General features: G+C 38.1%; 1 protein-coding gene and 1 non-coding gene across 2 annotated transcripts in view; one reads left to right on the plus strand and one right to left on the minus strand.

Annotated features, from left to right (window-relative positions):
* The window catches only part of CNTN6 (contactin 6), a 232,805-nt gene that overhangs the window by 164,117 nt on the left and 46,392 nt on the right, over positions 1-22,296 (minus strand).
* Positions 17,694-17,798, plus strand: LOC117203226 (U6 spliceosomal RNA). Its single transcript, XR_004485916.1, has one exon. It is a non-coding gene; the product is annotated as a U6 spliceosomal RNA (small nuclear RNA).

A 22,296-nucleotide genomic window follows, 5' to 3' on the forward strand; every position in this document is an offset into this window, starting at 1 on the left:
ACCAGATCAAGAGAGATAGCATGACTAAAGTTTACAGAATTTAAATGATTTGATTAAGGTCACATTGCTAGTGATATTCCAGAAGGGGTACTCAAACAGAGGTTTGACTCCAAGTCCAAGGTTGTACACCCTACAGTATATCCACCAGAGTTCTGTTTATTTCCAGGACTAAAAGAGCTCTATTCTGTCTGCTTTATTTATTTTCTCTTACTAAGCCTCTGCCTTAGTTTCCAAACCAATTTCTTTAGCCTGTCAAACCTACCCTAGACTAAGGTCAGTTGTGTCTTCCCTGAAATTAAGGTTCTATAAAGAGAAAATCTCTCTCTCTCTTTCTCTCATTCTCTCTCTCTCTCACCAATTTCCCTTGTTATTCTAAGCAAGTCACAGAATTTTAAAATAGAAAAGAATAAAAGGTGTATCAGAGAAATTCCACCTAATTTACAGGGGAGGAGAATTAACTCCAGGGAGGTCAAGTGCGTTATTTAAGAATTAGAGGCAGACATGAGTCTTAAATCTGACTATAGAGCTCTGCACTGGAATTCCCAGTATATCTTGATGCTTAGCTTGTGGTAGGTTTTATACAGGGAAGACGTGTTAGGATTATTTTTTAGTGGAGAAACGAGAGAAAAATCATCAGCTATATCAGAGAATAAAGAAGATAGATAGAGTTTAAAACATAGCTATGAGATTATTGCAATAGTCCAAGCGGAGAGATACATCCTAAAGTAATGCAGCGAGAGTAAGAATGGAAAGGAAAACTGAAAAGGTGATTTGTCAACTAATTGAATTTGGAGGATGCTTAAGTGGAAAGAAAACATTAAAAATTGCTCAGAGATTTACTGTTTTTCAAAATAGGGGAAAAATAAAAGAAATTAGTTCAGATTTGCAGATGTTGATTTTCACGGCTCCTTGGGGCTCATAGGTTTAGCTGTCCAAGGAATAGTTGTATATACTGATATGGCTTGGTAATGAGGGCTGGGATGGAGAGACTGATTTTTTGGACTCATTGGCCTTTAAATTTTAGTGAAAAGAGAATTTTATTCTACTGATGGTTTGATGGCAATACATTCTACAGGTATATTTGAAATTGTTTCAAAAAAGTAGGTGCCCCCCCCAAAAAAAAAGTAGGTCCCCATGTTTATTGCAGCATTTTTTACAATAGCCAAGACAGGAAACAACCTAAATATCCATCAGTGGATGAATAGATAAAGAAAATGTGGTATATACATATATGTGTATGTATATATGTGTGTATACATACACATATATGTGTATGTATATATGTGTGTGTGTGTGTGTGTATACACACACACATATATGGACTATTATTCAGTCATAAAGAAGAAGGAAGTACTGGTGTTTGTAACAACATGGATGAACTTTGAGGACATTATGTTGAGTGAAATAACTCATTCTCACTTATAAGTGGAATCTAGAGAACTGGAACTCATAGAAACAGAACAGATTGGTGGTTGCCAGGAGTAGGGGTGAGGAAGAATGGGGGAGGTGGGAATAGGTGAAGGTTGTCAAAGGTACAAACATCTAGTATAAGATGCGTAAGTTTGGGGTATATAAAGATGTACAGCATGGTGACTATAGTTAACAAGAGTGTATTGTATATCTGAAATTTGCTAAGAGGTAAGCTCTTAAAAGAAACACACAAAAAATTGTTACTACATGAGGTGATGAATGTATTAACTAACCTTATGGGGTAATCATTTCACAATAAATACATATAGTGCATCATTAGATTGTACACCTTAAACATACACAATGCTGTTATATCTCAATTGACTTACACAATGTCAATTATATCTCAGTAAAGTTGGGGAAAAAATATAGGGTCAAATTAGCGTTAACTTTAAGCATTAATTAGATTCAAGGTATATTTTGACTTTGGCATTTTTTTTACACCTGGATAATCAATGACTTCTTATTCAAGTAAACATCAAAAGTCTGTAGAGGAGGAGGTTAATAGTTACCTGAGAGTGGCCATGCTTGATATTTCTTTCATGCAACAGACATTTGAGAAGACAATTCTTAACTGAGAATCTACTCTGAACATGATGGAATCATTTTGGTTATTTTTTTATAAGTTACTCTAGCAGAATGAACTAATGATATACACATGGTATAACATTGGAGACCTGCAGTATTTCAGTCTACTCAGACAACTATGGTGACATACTGATTTGGAAGTTAAGCCTTAAACCTGCCTGGAAAGTATATGACATATTGGAAGTGGCACACAGATAATAAAGTAAATCATAGTAAGTGTGCCTTACCATATATTTCACATCTGTTGATCTCTTCAGTCTAAAGCCAAACCAAAATAAAATTCCCCATCGTTGCTTATTTTGATATTGCCAGCACACAGTGATAAAGGCCAACATAAGTAAATTCAACCACATTTAATTAGCTCTGATTATGTGTTAAACCTTCTTTATGCACTGACAATGCAAAGATAAATAAATGAATTGCACTCAAGATGCTTATAATCAAATAAGAGCAATTTTGGCATATGGTTAGAGCCAGGGACAAAGTTGAACTTTTATAGGAATTATTTTATCCTTATATAAACTCTGTCACATAGATTCCAATATTCCCATCATAAGAGTGAAGAAATTGATGTTTGAGGAACTTAAGTAACTTAGTCAATAACAAACAGCTAGAGAGTGTCGGAATCCAGTTTTGAATGTAGGCAGTCTGACTCCAGAATGCTCTACCTCACTCTACATCATGCTCTACATGCTCTACATCACTATGATGTATACTCCAGAAAGGGAGGCTGGCAAAAACAATTAACTAATTGCATTATTATAGGATAAGTGTTCTACCGAAAGCACAAATATGATTTTAAGGAAGTCCAGAGAAGGAAGTAATTAATTCTACTTAGAGGTTATGGACAAATGACAAAAGAGGCAATATTTGAACTAAGTGTAAAAGAATGAGAGTGAGAATGCCTTTGAAAGAAAAGGGAATAGTAAGTAAACTTTAAGAATAACGATATGAAAATACCTGTCATTCAAAAAATGTAACTGGTCTGGAACGAAGGAGAGTAATGAAATATAAGGATGGAATTATAGGTTTAGAAGAGTTTTGAAGGACTTTCAGTGATATGACACAGGTTTGAACCTGATGTGTAAAAGTTAGAAAACATGGGAGTGTTTTCAATTTTAAGCAGACATATGACAAACTTAGATCTATGACTAACTGGGGGAGGATAGGGGAAGAAAAGCCACAGATCAGGAAGATTATTTATCAAACATTTGAAAACACTGAGATAACCGGGGCATTGTCAGTAAGAATGAAAAGAATGAGGATGAAGTGAGCCATTTTGAAGTGTTTAGAGGCAATACCAACAGACTGGTATAACTGATTTGATGTGAAAGATGAAGGAACGAGAACATTTAAGATTACTCTGCGATAGCTATTGTGGATGAATGCAAGAATGCATGTATATTGAAGTCCTTAACTGTTAAAGGGAAAAGGAGAAGAAGAAAGACTAAGGGCAGTGAGGACGAAAGGAGATGAGAAAGTAGATATGTTTAATTCATTTTTCATTCATTTTTTAAACAAACATTCATTCAGACACAAACAATTTCCTTACGAGTTACTAGCCTACACACCCCATGTTTTCTGTAATCACGCAGATGTGAATGGAAGTTTGAATGATTAAATAAATGAAACATCCATTCACTGCAGAGAATCATTTTACAAGGCAAACTGGGTTTAGAGAATAAAACTATTCAAGAAATTCTGCAAGTATTTAGGTTCACGTTTTAGAATCTTACACCTTAAGCTGTTCCTCCTTGACAATTGAGTGATGCCCTTGGGGTGACAGAGGAGGGATCTAGTTCATTGTGTAGTAACTGGCCTTAGAAAGGTTCTTTCACAATAACAGGAAGGAAGGCAGAGTAGAGACAGATAGAAAACGTATTGATACAAGTGGGATTGAAAACCTGTTAAAATAATATTCAGATTTTTTTTTCCTTACTTTCTTAGGAAGGAGAAAGGAATATCATTAGCTGACACAGATGATGGGAGAGGAAGTATGGGAAGTTTGAGAAGAGATGATAATGTGTAAAATGATCATCAGGAGAATGAAAAAGTGAATAGACAAGAGATATGTGTTGTGACAGGACAAACCAGTAATATTTGTGAAAGATTTCAAAAGGGACATGAAAAGATTACTGAGTGTCCTGTTCAGTGCACTTTTTGGGGTTAATTTTGCCTTTCAGTGTCTTTTATCTATTTTACAGCAGTGAAAGGAGGTGGAAAACTATTAAGAAGGCAAATGATTCTAACCATTAAAATGCAAATGAATTGTGTCCAGTGGAATGCCATTGTTTTTTTTTTCCCTTTTTCCCTTATGGAGAAACCAGCCTTTTGTTTTGTTTTGTAACAGCTTTCTTGAAATATAATTCACATGCCATATGATTTAGCCATGATAAACCCATATTGCATCTATTTATGAATTAATTTCTTATCACCTGTATGGTTCTTTGCATTCTATTTTGAACAAGTTGCAACATTTTACTGGTTTCCACATTAATTGATTTGTTGAAGCAAAAATTTTCCCATGGGCTTATTTATATTTGTTTGAGATTCATGATTTTTGTCATTTAAAGAATATCATTAAGACATGTTAAATTTGAACATGCCAGAGGGACTCATGCCAGAGGGACTCAAGGTTGGAGGGGGCTGAGGACAGAGGCAGAGTTGGATGGCATTGCTTTGTAAAAGGTAGTAACAACATGGAATTTAAATAAAAAGGAAAACTGAAGATGGAAGACCAATGATCATCAACATCTATAGAATTGACAAAAGAGAGAAAACAGCCCAAAAATTCTGAGGAAGATCTATGTGAGAAGTTGAGACTATTTTACCAGGATCATTGTATGAGTTTTTTATGGCTACCATAACAAATTACCTGAAATTTAGTGGCAGAAACCTACACATATTTATGATCTTATAATTCTCTAGGTCGGTATTCCAAAATGGGTCTCACTGAGCTAAAATCAAGATTGGTAGAACTGTATCCCCTTCTCAAGGCTCCAGAGTAGAGTCCTTTTCTTTGCCTTTTCCAGCTTCTAGAAGCTGCCTGCATTCCTTGGTTTGTGGACACCCTTTCTCCAACTTCAAAGGCAGCAACAGCAAGCACATTGAATCTTTCTCATATCAAATTACTCTGGCTATTCTTCCATAGTCACATTTTTCCTGATTCACTTGTCTCTCTTCTAGTTTTAAGGACCCTTGTGATTACACTGGGCTCATCCAGATCATCCAAGATAATCTCCCTATTAAGATCAGCTGATTAGCAACCTTAATTTTATCTGCTACTTTAATTCCCCTTCACCATGTAATCTAACATATTCACACCATCCAGGGATTAGGGAATGGACATCTTTGGAGCCATTATTCTGCCCATCACACCCATCACATGGGAGACCAAGAAAGGAGAGCTTTTAATAAAGGACATATTTAACATTGTCACATGTTAGTAATAATGAAAAACAGAAACAACAGCAAAGCACTAGTGTTGGTCATCAGAAAGTCTCTTGTTTCTTCTTTAGGAGAAATTTCATTTTCAAAGTCAAGATGGATTGAGACATAAAGGCCAAAATTTAACTAAATTCAAGACAGACAAAACTATGGCGTTGTATATAAAGTACTCTACAAAGAAATCAGATGGCAGAGAGAAAGAGAGAGGTGAACAGAAATAACAGCAGGGCCTAGAGCTGTTGGTATATGTGAGTTTCAGTTCTGATTATTTATATTTTTAGGAAAAAAGGGACAAGCTTATTTGTAGGCTGAGGGGCTGACTGAGAGGCAAACTTAGATTCTGTCTTTTGAACTTCTGGGTCTTTGACCCTGTAACTTGCCCAATTTAGAGCATTTCAGCATTAACCTTTGAAAAATAACAGCATGATGTCAGGAACACAAAGCACCAAAAAGCACTTTGCTAAAATGTCCCAGAGTGAAGATGTTAGAAAACCATTGGAAACCTATTATTATCATTGAGATATTACAGGGTCCTCTTTGGTTGCTCTCTGAGATAAGATTGTGTCTGCCTGAAATGGCATTGATTCCATATATATACCAATAACAAACCGAAGAAAGAAAATTTGGAATAAAGAAAAATAAATAACTGAGAAAAGCACTCTAAAAATCTGTGAATGCCAGACATAGTACCCCAATGTATATTATTTGATGATGACACACTTAATTTTGGTTACACAGTGTCACAGCAAAGCATGCTGATCTGTCAGTCCTGCTTGTACTTATTGCCAGCATGAATATCTTAACGAAATCAGTGTTTTGGGGGTTAAATGTCAGCCAAGTGGCTTCCTTTGGAAAGTTAAAACAGTACCTCACTCCCATATATTTCATCTATGCCTTTCCACTTTCTCATGTACAATTCTATCACTCATTCTAGTCATGTACTTTTCCTGCCCTCTGTGCCAAGCAAAAATGCCACCAAATTTGTCAGAATAGGTTTGCCCTTTGTGCAGCTAGCCTGATTAAGTTTTATCAGCTCATCTCTCTCTGGATGTTTGGTAACCTCACTCCTTATTACCGTCTTAGAGATCTTGCCTACAGCCAAGGGCAGATCTGCTCATTTATAATTTTCTGGTTCTTTTTCAGCTCTTTTCTCACAGGCTGGGGTGAGGTATTTGTTATTTCATTTTGCCTCTATCTCCCTGTAACTTTGAAACATTTTTGTTAAGATTTCCTCATTTTAGTTAAAAAATTATTTATTTAGAAATAGATTTATATTGTTTCCAGTTTATCACAATGAAAATTTCTTATAAATGTAAAATTATTGGTTGATAAAAACCTCTCATGCATTTCCTGTACTTGTCAATGTGATCTTTCTTATCAAGAAATGCTCCTTAGAGTGGATGAACACTTATTCTGTTTATTTCTCTCTTGCTACCTCGGCTTAAACTTCATAAACACCATAATTACGCTAGACCGGACTTGAATGTGAAATAAGAAAATGAAATAGCATCCCCTGATTCATTATGCTGTATTGTCTTCTTCCCAATATAAAGATTAAATGACAGGGATAGTTTACAGAAATGAGAAGAACGAGTTCAGTTTTTTCGGACTCATAATCAACAAAAGATTTTTTCTTTTCTTTTATGAGTAGGGAAACTGGCTGATTCCCTATGTGAGAGAAGCACTTGACATTTTCTGTTTACTCTTTCAAGGTTCAGCTAGTTCTGAATTTTGCCTTTTTTTTTTTTCACTTCAGTGTTTGAACATAAACAGTTTATCCTGTGATGCTACATTGACTTTTGTAAACATTTTACAAAGATGAATATGCGTCAGGCTTTTTCTTCTTCTCTTTCCTATTGATTTTTTCCCCCTAACTCTCCCCCATTTTACACAGGGTAGAATTTTGACACTAGTATGTCTCACATCAGAAGCCATGATCTTAACAACTCATGAAGATACAGGAATTAGGACTAGAGAGATTATTTAGAAAGAAGAAAGAGTAAGTAAATGCAAATGCCCTGAGTTGAGAGAAATTAAGGAGAATTTGGAGAACTCACATAATCCTTGCTAAGGAAAGAGTTGACAAGAGATGAGGCTAGACAGATAGATATCCAAAGTAACATCAAGAAGGACATTTTAGCGACCTTAAAGAATAAGAAATTAATCCTGAGGTCTTTGGGGAGCCATAAACATGATTTAAGTTTGTGATTACATTTTTCAGTTGGAAAAACATGTCCAAATTCTCATGCAAATTTGCCAGGAAGCAGTAGCTGCCATGCTTTTATTTAAGGAGCTTAACAGAGAGCCCAGATATGAAGTGCTCTCCAGATAAGAAGGTCTACTGAAAAAAAATGCACAACCTAAAAGTTGAGAGTTATGTTTTATTCATCAGATTTTCTGAGGACTTCAAGTACAGGAGACAGATTCTCAGATCGCTCTGAGGGACTGCTCCAAAGAAGTAAGGGAAGAGCCAGGATACATAGGGGTGTTTGCAACAAAGACCAGGTAGTCAGAACATCAAAAGATTACCGTTAATGAATTAAGCACTTTTCTCTGTATGGGAACATGCAAAAGTTTGGACGCATTGAAACCATTCCTTTGATATGCACCTTAGCTACCTAGGGCCAGTATCCAGAGTCCCCTCAGGGTGCACTGCTGTGGGTGGCTGCAGTGGCTGAGGGCTTGGTGGGCAGCCCATTTGTCTCCATCCTGAGTTCCTTCAGGGCTCACCGTCAGGGTGGCTGTAGTGGCTTGATGGCTGCTGCAACATCCTTTGTTTACTGATATGGTAGGCAACATTTTTCATTTACAAGAAGGAACTAGACTTAGGGCAAATCTACTGTTTTCTTTATTTGCCTATCTGTCCACAAAGGGTCCAAATGTCTCTGGCTTCTTCTGATGCCATGGTCTTGGCTGTCTCTTTTGCTTCTTTGGAGGTATCTTTGCTGTCCGGTGACCGAGCAAGTGTCACATATACTGTTAGACTCAGTTCACATAGTAATCACTGGATGCTGCTCCAGAAAGGGCTGGATTAAAAATATGGGCTTTAGGGCTTCCCTGGTGGCGCAGTGGTTGAGAGTCCGCCTGCCGATGCAGGGGACACGGGTTCATGCCCCAGTCCAGGAAGATCCCACATGCTGCGGAGCAGCTAGGCCCGTGAGCCATGGCCACTGGGCCTGCGCGTCCAGAGCCTGTGCTCCGCAACGGGAGAGGCCCGCATACTGCAAACAAACAAACAAACAAACAAAATATGTGCTTTATTTTCTAGACAAAGAAATAAAAACAGAATTCTAGCAGAGAGAGTAACTGACATTTAGCAAACATTGCTATGGTATATTGGCTATTACCTATTTTATCCTTTCTTTTATTTGTTTCTTCTAGAGGTAGCATAGAAGAAGCTGACTGTTTTGTAAACTTTTCACAAACACCAATAATTCACAAATGCCAAGGACTTTTGTTGACAAGAGCACAAGTGATAACAGGAAAAATAATGGAGAGCTCACTTTTGAGTCATAATTTAACTCAATCACAATGTTTTGCAGTGTTTTCTCCACCCACTCTGTACAATTTGTCACCCCCCATCACCAAAAATTGGAACAAAAACAAATGGGAAGCAGAGAGAAAAAGCTTTTATTGAGCTATATTATTGCATTTTCCACATTTCAAATGGCCATTTTGTAATACCAGGTACGTGTTTCCAAGGGCCGCCATAACAAATTACCGATAACTGAGAGGCTCAAACCAACAAATGTGTTCTCTCACAGTTCCAAAAGGCTTAAAGTCTAAAATGAAACTGTCGTCAGGGTTGATTCTTTCTGGAGGGTCTGAGGCTTCTAGAAATCTTCCAATGCCTCCATCCTAGGGTCTAGTGGTTGTTGGCCATCCTTGGTTTTACTTGGCTCATAGACACATCACTTCAATCTCTGCATCCATCTTCACATCACCACCTTCTGTTTCTCTGTGTGTTTTCTTCTAAAAGGACTCCAGTCATTGGATTTAGGACCCAATCAAAATCTGTTTAGATTTTATCTTAATTAATTACATTTTCGAAGACCCTATTGCCAAATATAATCTCATTCTTAGTTTGTAGGTGGACATAAATGTTGTGGAGGACACTGTTGAACCCACAACACTTAGCTCAGCATGTTTTTGAATTATTTCTTTTATTAGAGCTGTTCCAGATTTCTCAGACACTTTCAACACTAAAATAAGAATTGTTACTCTTTAAGGTGCAAGAGGCAATCTAGGACTTCCCTGGTGACGTAGTGGTTAAGAATCCGCCTGCCAATGCAGGGGACATGGGTTCGAGCCCTGGCCCGGGAAGATTCCACGTGCCGCAGAGCAACTAAGGCTGTGTGCCACAACTACTGAGCTTGTACTCTAGAGCTCACGAGCCACAACTGCTGAAGCCCGTGCATGTAGAGCCCACACTCCTCAACAAGAGAAGCCACCGCAATGAGAAGCCCATGCACCACAACAAAGAGTAGCCCCCACTCGCCGCAACTAGAAAAGCCTGCGCGCAGCAATGAAGACCTAACGCAGCCAAAAATTAAAAATATAAATAAATAAATTTATTTTTTTTTAAAAAAATCCTCCTGCTAATGCAGGGGACATGGGTTCGAGCCCTGGTCTGGGAAGATCCCACATGCCGTGGAGCAGCTAAGCCTGTGCACCACAACTACTGAGCCTGCACTCTAGAGCCCGTGAGCCACAACTACTGAGCCTGCATGCCAGAACTGCTGAAGCCTGCGGGCCTAGAGCCGTGCTCCGCAGCAAGAGAAGCCACCGTAATGAGAAGCCAGCACATCATAACAAAGAGTAGCCCCTGCTCACTGCAACTAGAGGAAGCCCACACACAGCAACAGAGACCCAATGCAGCCAAAAATAAATAAATAAATTTATTAAAAAAAAGAGGCAATCTATATTCAATGTTTCCCAAACTTACTTGAAGGCAGATTTTTTCTTTTTAAATAGCAGCTTATGATATAAGTTTGTTTCTTTGTTTCTTTGTTTTTTATGGACAGTTTTTTGGAAATGTTGGGGAAGACGAGCTTCAAATACTTCATATAAAACTCATTTCTTTCTCTGCCTTTCAGTTTCTCTTTGTATTCTGGCCTACTCTGGGAGGATGGAATCATTTCCTAGAATAATAAAAACTAACATATAATCAGCACACATTACAGAGCAGACACTATATGAAATATTTTATAAAATAGTATTTAATGCATTTTAATCCTTATACAACCCTATAACAACCCTGTAGTTATTAATATTATGTCCATTTGACAGATAAGAAGGATGACATTCAGAGGACTGTGACTTGCCCATGTTCACACAGCTGATAATATAAGGAGCCTACACTCTTTGTCACTATGTGAGCTTCCTTTCCATGTAAGTACACATTTCTCTATTTTATCATGTTGTGCGTGTGTCCTGGGAGTGGGGGTGGGGAGGGTGCACCTGACTTGCATCACTAAGTGCTGTAGGTGCTGCTTTCTATTTATTTACTTATTTAACTTTATAAGCTCCTTAAGTTTCATTAAATGCATAATTGACTTGGAGATAAAAATGTCCACTTATGCATTACCTCTCATAACAATTTGGCTTTAACAATTCAAACAGTGGTACCACTAGCAAATCACAGATGCTGATTAGCAAGGTTTCAGGGCTGTGCTTGGAACTGCTGGCACCTCTATCACTATTACATTCAGAAAATAGATGAGGTTAGAGATAAAATGGTCTAATTAACCAGGAGCTGCTTCAGTATCCTCAGTGACCAGCCACAGATTAATCAGAAACAGACACCTTGCTTTTCAGAGGGCCCAGAGATGATGCTTAGATGTATATCAAGAACAATGGCACTAAAATAACTAATAGCCAATTATGTCTATAACCTGAAAGAACTAGTTGAGAAATTCTCTAGGGCAAACGTTGGCAGTAAAGAGGAGAGTCTCTGAATAATCTCTTGTCTCAGAGAAAATGCTTTTGTATCTCAAGAGTTTTAGAGAATCTGATGGATACAGAAATGCCAAAAGATTAATAATAAAGTTAATAATTTGAATACTCTGTTTTCATCACTGTCCTATAGGTTTCTTCTTCCTCAGGGATTGGTTATTGATAGACATATAGGAACTGCCCTGGGCTGGGCAGAATGTTTCATGGACGTGCTTTATTTTTGGCTATTTTTGTTTACCTCTGAGTCCTCAGGACCTGTAATAGTGCATATGATCATTGCTGGATACTTACTTGGTGAATAAATAAATAAATGGACAATAAAAATAGGAATCTAATATTATAATTAATTGATTTCCTATAAACCCATCACTGAACTCTTTATTAAGTATAAAGGATTTAATCTGTTTTTGTCTTAACTGTATGTTGTTTAAATGAATATCTACTGAGAGCTTACTATGTGCCAGGCCCTGGTCTAAGGGCTTTGCATACATGATAGCAGTTTACCCTCATCACAACCCTTTGTTCATTCAACAACACATATTTATTTTGTGCTTCCTCTGGGCCAGTCACTTTTAGAGGTACAGCAAACAGCAGAAAACAAAACAGATAAACCAAGAAACCCTTTTTTCTTTTGGATCTGAAAAGAAGAAAGTGATATTACTATTTGTCTGAAGTCAGAAGTAGACTTGTTCCAGGGTAAACCCAGGTACTTAACTAAAGAGCCCCTACTGCTAATAAAAGCCTCTACACCAACCACCATGCTAAAGGTTTTCTGTGCCATACTCCATGTACTATTTTTGCGGTGATCACTACACTAAAGAAAGAAAGAAGATACATGCTCTCTGGATGATTGTTCAGCCTGAGCAGATGCCAAATGCTGTTAAGCAATGCCTATCTCTAAAACAAATTCTTTCTCATTGAATCACCAAGGTTAAGGGAGATATTTCCATAAGCAGAAGCAAATTAATTTGGAGTTTTTCATTAACAATAATGAGATGGGGCAGTAAGAACCTAACCTTTCATTGTTTCTTTTTGCTTTATGGCAAAGAGAGCACCTTTTCAAGCTGCCTAAAAAGGAATTACTTGCTGCTGAGTTTTGTGTGAGCTTTTAGTGCTGCTCATGAAAAAAATCTTTGGCTGCTGAAATAGTGGGTATAGGTTCTTGTGTGGAATATAGGAAGTTAAAGTGATAAATCCCTAAGCAACATGGAAATAAGATTACACTAAAGGTGAGATTAGTAAGAGCCAATATATAATGAATGAGATCAACCATCAAAATAGCCCCATGGGTTGTCTATAAATATATACCTGAAAAGGTCTGGTAACACCCAGGTCATTCAAGTGGTAAAGTAACAAGACAAAACTAGGGTGGGTCTAACCAAAGCTATGAGTTTTAATCTGGTACATGTAACTATGAATAACTAAAAAGCCTCTTAACAACACAGAAGTGTCTGCTTAGACCCAGAAAAGAAGAACAAAAGGAGTAAGTATTTGGAAGTGTTTTTTTTTTTTTTGCAGTACACAGGCCTCTCACTGCTGCGGCCTCTTCCGTTGCGGAGCACAGGCTCCAGACGCGCAAGCTCAGCGGCCATGGCTCACGGGCTCAGCCGCTCCGCAGCATGTGGGATCTTCCCGGACCGGGGCACAAACCCGTGTCCCCTGCATCGGCAGGCGGACTCTCAACCACTGGAAGCCCCTGGAAGTGTTTTTATAGTACTCTTTCGGCAGGAGAGACTCTGGCATGGCCACTAAAACAATAAAATATTAATGGTTATGTGCATTTAATGAGTGTATCAACTTGTGTACGTTCAGTAAAGATTAGACTTGCCCAAAGGGATGTTCAGCTCTTTGCCCTAGAGGTAATCTCTAAGCCCTTGGGCTGTCAGACCTGGTAAGAATGTCTGTTTACTTAGGGCCTAGGCCATGCTGGATAGTCTAGGCTAACAATGTGATTGGTGGTGCGGAGGGTGGGAGGTAAAGCAAGACTGGGCCCTGCAGTATCAGCTTGACCTCTGGAAGGGCTTCAGCCTAAGGTAAGGCACACGGGCAGTGAACTAGTCTACATGACTGAGCCCCAGTAAAGACTCCACATCAAGACTGAGCGTGCTTCCCTGCATATGGTAATGCATCTTTCCTAGAAATAAGCACTCTGCACGGTTCCACTAGGAGAGCACACCTGAAGGCTGTGCACATGGAACTCTTCTGGACTCTGCCCTATGTGTCTCTTCCCTGGGCTAATTTGAATCAGTATGTTTTCATTGTAATAAACTGTACCAGTCAGTATAGTGGCTTTGCAGATTTCTGTGAGTCCTTTAAGGGAATTATCAAGCTTAAGAGTGATCTTGGATTGAGCTTTTACTTTTCTTTTTGGCTGCACCATGCAACTTGTGGGATGCTAGTTCCCCACCCAGGGATCGAAACTGGGCCCCTGCAGTGGAAGCATGGAGTCAGGATTCCTAACCACTGGACTGCCAGGGAATTCCCATGAGGTGATCTTGGGACCTCCTGAATTTGCAGTTAGTACCAGAAGTGAGGGTGATCTTGGCAACTCCAGAACTTTACAGACATATTATTTAATCCTCACAGCAAACTAATGAGGTTTAAGATCACATGGCTGAGAAGAGAACATAAACAAACTATTTTCTGACATAAATCATAACAGTATTTTCTTAGATCAGTTTCCAAAGGCAAAAGACATACCAGCGAAAATAAACAAATGAGACTTAATCAAACTTACGAGCTTTTGCACAGCAAAGAAAACTGTAACAAAATCAAAAGATGACCTATGGACTGGGAGAATATATTAGCAAATGATGTGACCGAGAAGGGCTTAATTTCCAAAATATACAAACAGCTCATACAACTCAATATCAAAAAAAACAATCAAAAAATTGGCAGAAGACCTAAATAGACATTTCTCCAAAGAAGACATCCAGATGGTTATCAGGCACATGAAAGATGCTCAGTGTCACTATTAGAGAAATGCAAATCGAAACTACAATGAGGTACCTCCTCACACCAGTCAGAATGGCTACCATCAAAAAGTCTACAAATAATAAATGCTGGAGAGAGTATGGAGAAAAAGGAACCCCCCTAAGCTGTTGGTGTGAATGTAAACTGGTGCAGCCACTATGAAAAACAGTATGGGGATTCTTTTAAAAAAGTAAAAATATTGTTACCATATGACCCAGCAATCCCACTCCTGAGCGTATATCTGGAAAAAATAAAAACTCTAACTCGAAAGTATAAGTGCACCCTTGGGCTTTCCTGGTGGAACAGTGGTTAAGAATCCGCCTGCCGATGCAGGGGTAACTGGTTCGATCCCTGGTCCGGGAAGATCCCACATGCCGTGGAGCAACAAAGCCCATGTGCCACAACTACTGAGCCTGTGCTCTAGACCCCACAAGCCACAGCTGCTGAGCCCATGTGCCACAACTACTGAAGCCCACATGCCTAGGGCCCATGCTCTGCAACAGGAGAAGCCACTGCAATGAGAAGCCCACACACTGCAATGAAGAGTAGCCCCTGCTCACCACAACTGGAGAAAGCTCATGTGCGTCAACGAAGACCCAACTCAGCCAAAAATAAAATAAATAAATAAATTTATATTAAAAAAAACAAAAGGATACATGCACCCTAATGTTCGTTGCAGCACTGTTTACAATAGCCAAGACATGGAAGCAACCTAAGTGTCCATCCACAGATGAATGGATAAAGAAGATGTGCTATATTTATATAAAATGGAATATAACTCAGGCATAAAAAAGAATGAAATATTGCCATTTGCAGCAATATGGATGGACCTAGAGATTATCATACTAAGTGAAGTACATCAGACAGAGAAAGACAAATATTATATAACATTATATGTGGAATTTAAAAAATAATACAAACAAAGCTATATACAAAATAGAGCCAGACTTACAGACTTAGAAAACAATATTATGGTTACCAAAGGGGAAAGGTGGGGGGAGGGATAAATCAGCAGTATGGGACTTGCAGGTATATACTACTATATATAAAATAGATAAACAATAAGGATTTACTGTATAGCATAAGGAACTATATTCAGTATCTTATAATAACCTATAATGGAAAATAATCTGAAAAAGAATGTATATACATATATATGTGTATATATGTGAAACACTTTGCTGTATACCTGAAGTTAATACAACATTGTAAATCAACTACACTTCAATTTAAAAAGAAAAAGAGAAAAAGATTGCATAGCTAAGAAGTGGCCAATTTAAGGTTTGAAACCCAAAAGCCTGACTGCTAAAGTCATACATTAATCACTTTTCAGTTCTCACACTAGTGTAGAAATCAGTAAGGATGGTACTCTGTAAGGGACAGGGAGGATTTATAAGACTTCACCATAACTCTAACACATAGTCTCAAGACTATCCATTTTTTATGCTGACCAACCAACTTCTTGATATCTAATTGTTTTAAAATGTAGGTTTTATTATTATGCAGGTATAGTAAGGACAACAGATTTAGGAGATGACTGCCATTAAAAAGATAGTTCAGTATTTGTTTTTCTCCTTCTGAATTACTTCACCCTGTATGACAGACTCTAGGTCCATCTACCGCAATACCGTACGCTAACACATATATATGGACTCTAAAAACAAAAATGGTTCTGAAGAACCTAGGGGCAGGACAGGAATAAAGACACAGATGTACAGAATGGACTTGAGGACACGGGGAGTGGGAAGGGTAAGCTGGGACGAAGTGAGAGAGTGGCATGGACATATATACACTACCAAATGTACAATAGGTAGTGGGAAGCAGCCACATAGCACAGGGAGATATGCTCAGTGCTTTGTGACCACCTAGAGGGGTGGGATAGGGAGGGTGGGAGGGAGGGAGATGCAAGAGGGAAGAGATAGGGGGACATATGTATATGTATAACTGATGCACTTTGTTATACAGCAGCAACTAACACACCATTGTAAAGCAATTATACTCCAATAAAGATGTTAAAAAAAAAAAAAAGTTCGTTACAGTTCCCCAAAGCAGGGGAGGTTCCATGCCATGCAAGGCTACACAGGGAAGCGCCAGTGTCAGTCAGGAGGCAGAGGAAGTGGAGGCGAGAGCTTGTATTGTGATTTCCATAGGAAGAAACAGGGAAGGCAGGCTAAGAAGGTTTAGGATTGACTAGTTTGAATACTTTCAGCAGCCTCTGGGGTCTAGGGTCTGTCTCTAGTTGTCTGATAACTGCCCCTGAGGTGATTAGGGCTGGGGAATAGTGGCCCAGAGTGTAAGATCCCAATAAAGGAGGTGGTTTGGGTATGGACTCTGATAGGTTGGTTTGCATATGAAAGACAGCTCAATGGTGTCTCTAGAAACTGGCTAGCCCTGGGAGGGGCAGACCCTCCAGGGTCAGCAAGGCCCCAGATGGCAAAGTAACAGAAATACAGAAAATGAGATGACATGATTATTCAATAATCCATACTGCCAGGTAGCAGGAAACAAGAACTAGGGTATACACCCACAATGAGTCAATATCACCCCCCAAGGAAGTGAAAATTAGTTCCAAGGAGTGGAGAGGATGGTGAAAAAAATGTTACTTTTTATGTATAAAGCACAGGACTACGTATGTGAATAAATATACAGAATATATATGGTATTAAAGCTTCATGGGTGGGGGACTGAGTGCACCCCTTTCTGGCAAAAGGAGAGTGAAAATAAAATAAAAGTTGAGAAAAACTGGAATAAAGTATCCTAGATAATGAATGTAAATATTCTGTTAAGTGAAAAACAATCCATTATAATAATATATTATTAATGTACTAATATTAATTAATATAAATTTTTTCCTGATTTATATATAAAATCATATAAATTTGCTCAGCAAGTGTTTGTCCATAAGACCTGATCAACTCTGTGCCAAGAAAACCTAATCTCCAACACCACAGAACTGAGAATCAGACTCTGAAGGGTGATGAGTGGAGTGAAACTCCACTATTCTCTGCTTGGGCACCACCATTTCTCTAAAAGATTTCCTATCTTCTCCCTCTAAAATATCATTAATGTTATAAAGACATCTTGTAAAACAGAGATTTGTGCTTTTAAGTGGCTGGGGGTGGAGGAGCAGCTCTATACTCACCAAGAGTTTGCTGATCTTAGATTGGCTCGAGTATTTCTGGGTTAATTGTTCTTTCTCTTTTTTATAATTTCTGCTGCATCTGAGAGAATAAGGGAGGTAATCAGAAATGCAATGGGTAGTGCCCACTTTGGCAAAATGAAGTAAAATTGGCCTGATACAAAGAAGATTAGCATAGGACTTGCATAAGGATGACACAAATGTTTTTGAGACATTCCATTTTTTCTTCTTTTTTTATTGAAAAAAAGACATGAGAAACTACCTGGGATAATGGAAATGTTTTATATCTTGTTTTGAGTGGCTACAACTATAAAAACTTATTAAACTGAACACAAGATCATTGTATTTTATTGAATATTAAACATGCTTTAATTTTTAAGATGAGTGCTGTGAGAAGACTGAAACAATGATTTAACTCTGGGGTTTGCAGGGTTGACTGCCTTATATATAACTAAGGTTGAACAAATAGAGCACTAAGCATAAGCTTATTGTACTTTATATAACAGATGAAACTGCATTGGAAAATCACATATTTATAAATTGAAGAGTTCATGAGAAAATGGAGGCCCACAGATAAAACTGACTTTACAAATATTGCAGCTGGAAGAAGAGCAGCACTAGAGGGAAAAGTATTCAGGAACATGCCCAGATTGCTTACCGCATGCTAGGTATTGTACTGGCATTTCAAATTCCTTATTTCATTGATTGTTTATACCAACCCTATGAAGAAGTCACTGCTAAAAATCCATTTTTACCTTTTGAACAATGACAGGTTAAGTGACCTACCCAAGGTTACAAAGCTAAAAATGGTAAAGCTAAATCTTGAGGCTCTATTTCTGATGTCAAAGTCTGTACTCTTGACAACCAAGGCATATTACTTCCATTCAGTCATTGAAGGTTAGCTTAGGCTAGTTTAATTATGCATGATGAGCCATTAAATGGCAACTTGAATCACATTGGCCACTCTACTTTTAAATATGTAAAAGTATAAATATGTGCTATAACAATAGCACAGCCAAACCTGATCATTTTAATCTCTTTAATTCAGTTAAATGGCAGAATTTTAATGTCTCAATATGGTCAGCAGCATTCCATTAAGTCAATACAGCAACTTCAGGCAAATTAATGTACATATAAAATACAGAGCTGCAAAAAAGACGGGAGGAGCTGATTGAGTTTACTGAGTCATTCTTGTGATCTTGACCCTAGATTTTTATGCACTTGGCTTGTCGGGTATACATAATTTGTGAGTAGTTTGCATACCTGTGCTAATTTTATTGCATTATAGGTGAGCTAAGCAGAGGAAGCAATAATGAACACATTGAAAAGAGAAGATTCCAATGAACACATTGAAAAGAGAAGGTTCCAAGCTGTCTAAGTGAGGGTAGAGAGAGGAAAAAAAAAAAAAATTATTATTTGAGGGAAGTTTTGAAGCTTCCTTTACACTGGTTGTGTGTGTGAATATTTGTGTGTGTGTGTATGTATATATATATATATATATATATATATAATCGATGTCATTGTTGTTACTGATGCACACATAAAACTCAACAGCATGTGTGGATCTGTGACAAAAAGGAATCCTTTTGGACTTAAGCCAAATCTTTCTACCTCCAGAAGAGTAAAACCTATTCTGAAACTAATATGCAGCAAACAAGGGACATTTGCCTCCAGTGTTGCAAATGACATGTATTATGATCCATATAGGCAACAGTTTCCTACAACCAGAATGCTGGACAGAGAAAAGCTTCCTGGGCAAAAAACATTTATTTTAGGTTTTGAAAGATAGTAGTAGTTTTCCAAGAAGACAAGATAAGTATAAATATTTTCGGAAGAGGCACTAGCAACTGAAACAGGTATAGAGAAATCAAAAAACACGGTGTCTTCTTAAAGCATAAATAGTTTGGTAAAAGTGGGAATTTGTAGTACCCTAGGGGAATGAATCACGGAAGGCTTTTTGGCCATGCACAGATTTTGGATATTATCCTATAAGGATCTTTTAGATGAGTTTGTCCATTATGAAAATATGAGATTAAAAAAAAAGGGTAATGGCCTAATGTGAACGTATCAAAAGGAGGTTGTAGATTGAAGAGTTATTTGGAGCGCAAATAAGACTATTCTAGACAGATAAGCAATCACACATGTACAGAAGAAAAAAAAAAGAAAAAACCCAAACCAAAAAACAACCTTGCCCTAAGTACCAGGGAATTGGGTCAGTACAGGAAAACTGAACTGGAAGATTTTTTTTTTTTTAATATAAATTTATTTATTTATTTATTTTTGGCTGTGTTGGGTCTTCGTTGCTTCACGCAGGCTTTCTATAGTTGCGGTGAGCGGGGGTTACTCTTCATTGCATTGTACGGGCTTCTCATTGCAGTGGCTTCTTTTGTTGTGAGGCACGGGCTCTAGGCACGTGGGCTTCAGTAGTTGTGGCACATGGGCTCAGTAGTTGTGGCTCGCGGTCTCTAGAGCACAGGCTCAGTAGTTGTGGCACACGGGCTTAGTTGCTCCGTGGCATGTGGGATCTTCCCACACTAGGGCTCGAACTCGTGTCCCCTGCATTGGCAGGAGGATTCTTAACCACTGTGCCACCACAGAAGTCCATTGGAAGATTTTTAATAGAAAAACAGTGGAAACAGTTTCACATAATATTTTTCAGTGGAGGCTTGGGAGGAAACCCACTGTTCTCCAGGAGGTAATTGAATGTTCCCATTTTCTATATTTCAATTGAGAATTTTTTCACTATATTTTGGGCTATTGTTTATCTTGGTCCTTGACAATATTCATTTTTGAGGTTATAGTGTATAGTCATTTCTCATTTTGTATTTTTGTTTTTTTGAAATAAAAATTTTAAAAACTTCTAATAGTTTGTTTTTTTAACCAAAATCAAGTCCTCAGAAACTATAGAAAAACTAAGTGTACAATGGGATGGCAAATTCTGTATATCTAGTACTGGCCTATGGATGTGTATGTAAACACACTATGCTTTCTATAAAAGATCAGGTGAAAACTGTGCCCATGGAGAAGGACTTTTGTGCAGCAGACCCACATTCTAATTATTTCATCCTCATTGGCTTCTATACAGCTCAAAGGAATGTAAGGAAGGGGGTGAAGGTGTAGGAAAGAAAAAAATTGGTATGTATAGATGGAACTGATGTTAGCAAAAAAGTGCTTTATTACACATCAGGCAGTTTTTTGAGCTTGCTTAGTTCCCGATGGAAGGTTTTCACTGTAGGGGGCAATTGACCATAGGAAATGATCAGTGGGAAGCCTATGAATTGTAAAAAAAAAAAAAAAAAAGGCTTTTGCAAGTCATTCTATGTGGATAAAATAGGTAAAAATCCTCACATTAGGGGCATTTATGAGGACCCACTGGCCTTACCTCTTTACCTCCTATTTCCCCTAATTGGCTTCACTCCTCAACTTCTTCTCTTTTCCTCTTAGGCAATGTGAAATAGACCTTTATACATGACAAGATTTCTTTTAAATTTCTATTTGGACAGGGAGAATGGGGAGAAATCATACTGAAAAGGGCAACTTATCATACCTCGTTTTTCCCCCTGTTTATTAAAAAAAATAAGAGTACAACTGAGGGACTTCTGCTGAGTGTGGCAGCCACTTCAGCACTGTAAAAGGGGCTCCAGCTGTAAAGGGTCTCCAGCCAACTAGATGGAGCAGCACTTCTCACCAAAGCCACGTTCAGGTTGTCTTTTCCAAACAGACAGCTAAATTAGGGGTTAAGAGATGCCCACGTAGGCTTTTATGCTGCAAATAAAAGATGAAAGAGCCCTAACTTACAGGAAATATTAAAGAAAGAAAAACACCTAGGCGGAAAGCAGAGTAGCTAAATGACTTGCATTTGGGTTTTACTTTGCTGGTCAGTCCACAGGACTCAATATTTTGTTCATTTTAAATTCATTCTAAATTAAACATATTTTTGTGAAAATTTCCCAAAATGGTTAAAATGAAACAGGTCTTTTTCTCTCCTAGGTAATTTTGGGAGACTGGTTGGAATTTGTTAACCCATGTGTGAAAATCGCGTTTACATTCGCATGAATATCTGCAGGTATGTGATGTTCTCATATATAAACATAGATCTACAAATCTCTTTTCAAAGGATAGGTAACCCTTTAGTAACATCAGCCATCTCTGTGGTTCAATGCTGATACCCTTCTGGGTACGGCTCAAAATGACGTCTTTCAAAAATTCATGGAAATAACTCTTTTATTTTGAGATTTTACTATCTTGTACTAGCTTTCATTTTCTTCAATATACTACTAACATACATGCAGAATCTTATCTTTTACATTACACAATTAACATTTCCATCACAAAAGTCACATCCTGTTTCCTTTTTTTTTTTTTTTTTTTTGCGGCACGTGGACCTCTCACTGTTGTGGCCTCTCCCGTTGTGGGGCACAGACTCCGGACGCGCAGGCCCAGTGGCCACGGCCCACGGGCCCAGCCACTCCGTGGCACGCGGGATCCTCTCGGACCGGGGCACGAACCTGTGTCCTTCGCACCGGCAGGCAGACTCTCAACCACTGTGCCACCAGGGAAGCCCCTGTTTCCTTTTTTAGTTCTCTTATTATTTGGGCAGTGCCTTGAAGTTGGTACGTGAATCAATGAATATTTATTAAATGAATGAAAGTAACAAAGCCCTAAAATTTATTGATAAGATTACATCTGTCTCTAGGAACTAAAAAATAGCAATAATTAAGAAT

Source organism: Orcinus orca, chromosome 10 (genome assembly GCF_937001465.1).
Source record: "Orcinus orca chromosome 10, mOrcOrc1.1, whole genome shotgun sequence".
Taxonomy (NCBI): Eukaryota; Metazoa; Chordata; class Mammalia; order Artiodactyla; family Delphinidae; genus Orcinus; species Orcinus orca.